The sequence below is a fragment of the Schistocerca piceifrons genome, chromosome 1, assembly GCF_021461385.2.
Source record: "Schistocerca piceifrons isolate TAMUIC-IGC-003096 chromosome 1, iqSchPice1.1, whole genome shotgun sequence".
Taxonomy (NCBI): Eukaryota; Metazoa; Arthropoda; class Insecta; order Orthoptera; family Acrididae; genus Schistocerca; species Schistocerca piceifrons.
In genome coordinates this window covers 105,244,372-105,248,755 of record NC_060138.1, presented here as the reverse complement: position 1 = coordinate 105,248,755, position 4,384 = coordinate 105,244,372, and the positions used below count along the sequence as shown (strand labels likewise).

The following is a 4,384-nucleotide window of genomic DNA, read 5'->3' as shown; positions in this document are numbered from 1 at the left end:
CAACCCTCCGACAAGTGGTTCGAGTGCGATCGCGTAAAGGATCATGGAGAGAGGGCATCCTTGGCGAACTGACCGTCGGATCGGAAAGGGACCCGCAATCCGCCCATTCACCAATACACGGGATGCAGCTCCACGGAAAAGGCGCTGAAAGATGTCGAGAAAGTCAGGCGGGAAGCCCATGCGGGCCATAACGGACAGAAGTAACTTGTGGTGAACTCTATCGAAGGCGTGGTCGAAATCAATGGAGATCAGAGCAGCTCGAAGGCGACAGGATGTGGCGATGGCTATTAAATCCCTGCATTCACTGGTTGCCGTTTGCATGTTGGTCACTCCGCCCTGTGTCGTTTGCTCCATTGAGAGGAGTCGGGGCAGAACCGTCTTCATGCGGCTGGCGAGTAGTCGGGCGAAGATTTTATAGTCCGAGTTGAGCATTGTAATGGGCCTGTAGTCCTCGACCGTCCGACCTCTGGAAGGCTTGTGTATCGGTATTAGGAGACCTTCCACGAATGCAGGTGGCACGTGAGAACCGGAGGTCATCAGTTCTTGGTACATGATGATCCATCGGGGCATCATGAGATCGCGGAAAGTACGATAAAACTCGAGCGGCAGTCCGTCTGGCCCGGGAGATGTGTTGAGTGCTCCCTTGTTAAGCGCGTCCTCGATGTCGTCTCGTGTAATCCCACCTAACAGCGTCGCCACTGCTGCATTGTCGAGGGTGTGCGACACGTGCTGCAGTATGTCGTGATCGTCCGCTCCCTCGTCCTCTGTATTCACCTCGTCGTAAAACCGGCGATAGTGATCTGCGAAGGCTTCTGTAACTGCCGCCTGAGTCATTACGACCCTACCACCTGGCAATACGAGGTCCGTGATCAGCTGCTGTCGGCGTCGGCGGCTGTCGAGCACGATGTGATGCAGAGACGGGTTTTCTCCTTCCACTCGGTCTTGACGTCGCGATCGCACTACGACCCCCTCCAAACGTTTCCTCGTAAGAGACAATATTTTACCTTTAATTCGGCGGCTTTCCATTTGTCGGTTTGGAGATGGTGGTTGGCTGTCGAGTTCGCGAAGCATCGTGTAATAAAAGTTCAATGTGTGACGATGCCAAGCTGCGGTATCTTTTCCGAATTGTGTTAGCACACGCCGAAAAGCTGGTTTTGCACAATCCACCCACCATGCTAGAGTCGATGGGTATCGGGGAAGACGACGTTCGCAATCCAGCCATGTGTTGGCGATAATCTGACGGCATTCCGGGGCTTGAAGATGTGCCACATTCAGCTTCCAGGGTCCTCGGCTGCGCCATATCCGCTGCTATTGTAGAGTGAGTGTGCATATGAAAGCGCTATGATCGGAGAAGGCAAGCGGCCAACGTTCGGCGTCCAATACTCCCGGTGCTAGAGCTCGTGATACATAAATGCGGTCTAGGCGACTGGCGGTGTGACTAGTAAGGTATGTCGGCCCGGGACGTTCACCGTGCACTGTCTCCCACGCGTCGGTGAGAAGCAGATCTCGAACCAGGATCCGAAGTTCTTGACAAGTCGAGAAATGTGGGACTTGGTCTTTGGGGTGGAGCACACAGTTAAAATCGCCCCCGAAGATATATTGCTCGAAGCGGCTGCTAAAGAGGGGAGCGATATCCTCCGAGTAGAACAGCGATCGTTCGCGGCGTTGGTCAGTTCCTGATGGAGCGTAAATGTTAATGACGCGCGTGCCCAGTGCTGTGATCGCCAGCCCCCTTCCTCACGGAAGTTAAGTCACTTCTTCGATGGCAATTCCGTCGCGCACTAGTATTGCCGTACCGCTGCCATTCCGGTCCGCCAGTGACACATATGTCACATAACCGTAGAAAACGGGGAGGGCCGCTATATACTTGCAACAGGGCAATGTCAACATCCGAAGAACGAAGCATCTCACGCAGCAACTGGATCTTCACTGCCGTTCGTATCGTGTTGAGGTTAAGCGTGGCGATACGATAAGCTTGTTGCCGAACCGCAGGTGTTAAGTTATTCATTAAGACTGGAATTACCTATGACGCTTCTGACTGTATTGACACCTCCGCATCCCCCCAAACCTCACCGGCAGTCCTTGCTAGAGAGCCGGCGCCAATGGCGTGGGCCCTGTTGGCGTAACTTGCATGGTTCCGTTGTCGTCGTGGTCATCCGCCCACGTCGGGGAACTGAAAGTAAGATCGGCCTCCCTAGCTTCCTCAGGACACGGCATGGGTGCTTGCATTCCAGAAGGTGGTGGGCAGCATCTGTCCTGCAGCTCGGCATCCGATTTTGCCACTGTAGATACATGTGGTTTGTCCTCAGTTTCGTTCGATGGTGCCACACTGCAGCAACTGGCGGCTGCCTCTGTGGTAGCGTCATCATTGAAGGTGGAATCGTCATCCTGTGGAGGCTGTGTCGCATCCCGTTCGGAAGTTGCTCTACGCCTCCGCTTCCGTCGCTTCGGAGAGCGTTGCTTCCTGGTGTGTCCTTCTGTGTCAGACGATGGCAAAGATTCACGACGTTCCGGCACAAAGGCAGCCGTAGGCACAATAAGCGAGTCTACGGCCATGCTATCGTCATGTATGTTGTTATCAGTCGACGGGGCGGCGGCATCGGAGTTGAATCCGTATCTTATGGAACGGGTGTATCATCATCGCCCTGTATTGGAGCATGGAGCCGCGACCCAACAGTGGATGTCGGCTGTCGTGGTGAAGTGGTAGCTGTCGTGAGGGCTGCTGCATAAGTCACAGGAAGCAGCGTCGGCTGCGATGGCGGGTCCGCTTCAGCCGTCGGCAGTTGAGTGATGCGACGTTGGATACATTCGGATCTGAGGTGTCCCTGCTTCCCACAACCAGAGCAGGTCTTCGGTTGCCCATCGTAGATGACGATGGCACGGCAGCCACCGATATTCAGATATGAAGGTACATGTCTTTTAAGTTCTATTCGAACCTGGCGGACTCCGTTCAGCACAGGATATGTCTGGAATTGCGTCCATTTTTCCGCAATATGATCATGGACCGTGCCGTAGGGGCGCAGCGCTGTCACGACGTCCTCCGCCGGTAGTTCGAAAGGAAGTTCGAAAATTCTGATCGTGCGAAGTCCCATGCCAGAACAATTGACGTGCACAGTCCCCACATTGCCATCAGCATGGCAGAAACGGAGGCCCTGTTTCGTGTCCCGAAGGATCCGTTCACATGTTGCGTCGTTGATGATCTTGACATATACGATACTACTCACTATGGACAAGTGAATGCCGAGAATGTCGGTCGCCGGGATTTTAACTTCTTCTCGTAGAAATCGTTCGACTTCGAGTGCTTTGGGCCGTGCAAATTCGTTGCGGAACGTAAATTTGAGCGTCGATTTTCTGTATTGGTGCGCCATAGTGATCTATATGCTGAGTACGGCACGCGCGAAACGGCCGAGTACTATGTAAACAACACGAGCGCTCGCTCCGCGGCAGGAACACAAACAGCGCGTCCTCACCGCAGCACAGCCAAAGGCCAACTACTCGATCCATCTGAGCCACCGTGGGCACGGAGGATAGCGCGTCTGCAGGGACTTATCCCTTGCACGCTCCCCGTCAGATCCACATTCCCAAAATGTCCACACCACTACATTCATAGTGCGCCTAATAGGGGATCAGTCCCTGCAGACGCGCTATCCTCCGTGCCCACGGTGGCTCAGATGGATAGAGCGTCTGCCATGTAAGCAGGAGATCCCGGGTTCGAGTCCCGGTCGGGGCACACATTTTCAACATGTCCCCAATGAAGTACATCAACGCCTGTTTGCAGCTAGGGTGTCCATTTAATTATCATTTCGAAACAGGAAGTGTTCGGCCACATGTGAAACGTCAACCACGACCTCCAAAAAACGATGATGCCCAAGTAGGCGTTTTAGCTGCTGTCGCGGCTAATCCGCACATCAGTAGCAGACAAATTGCGCGAGAATCGGGAATCTCAAAAACGTCGGTGTTGAGAATGCTACATCAACATCGATTGCACCCGTACCATATTTCTGTGCGCCAGGAATTGCATGGCGACGGCTCTGAACATCGTGTACAGTTCTGCACTGGGCACAAGAGAAATTACGGGACGATGACAGATATTTTGCACGCGTTCTATTTAGCGACGAAGCGTCATTACCTACAGCGGTAACGTAAACCGGCATAATATGCACTATTGGGCAACGGTAAATCCACGATGGCTGTGACACGTGGAACATCAGCGACCTTGTCGGGTTACTGTATGGTTCGGCATTATGGGAGGAAGTATAATTGGTCCCCATTTTATCGATGGCAATCTAAATAGTGCAATGTAAGCTGATTTCCTACGTAATGTTCTACCGATGTTACTACAAGATGTTTCACTGCATGACAAAATGAAGATGTACTTCCCACG

General features: G+C 53.2%; 1 non-coding gene across 1 annotated transcript; it reads left to right on the top strand.

Moving 5' to 3' along the window:
- The first annotated feature begins 3,655 nt into the window (after positions 1–3,655).
- On the top strand, positions 3,656–3,730 carry Trnat-ugu. The gene has a single exon. It is a non-coding gene; the product is annotated as a tRNA-Thr (tRNA).
- The last annotated feature ends 654 nt before the right edge of the window (positions 3,731–4,384 follow it).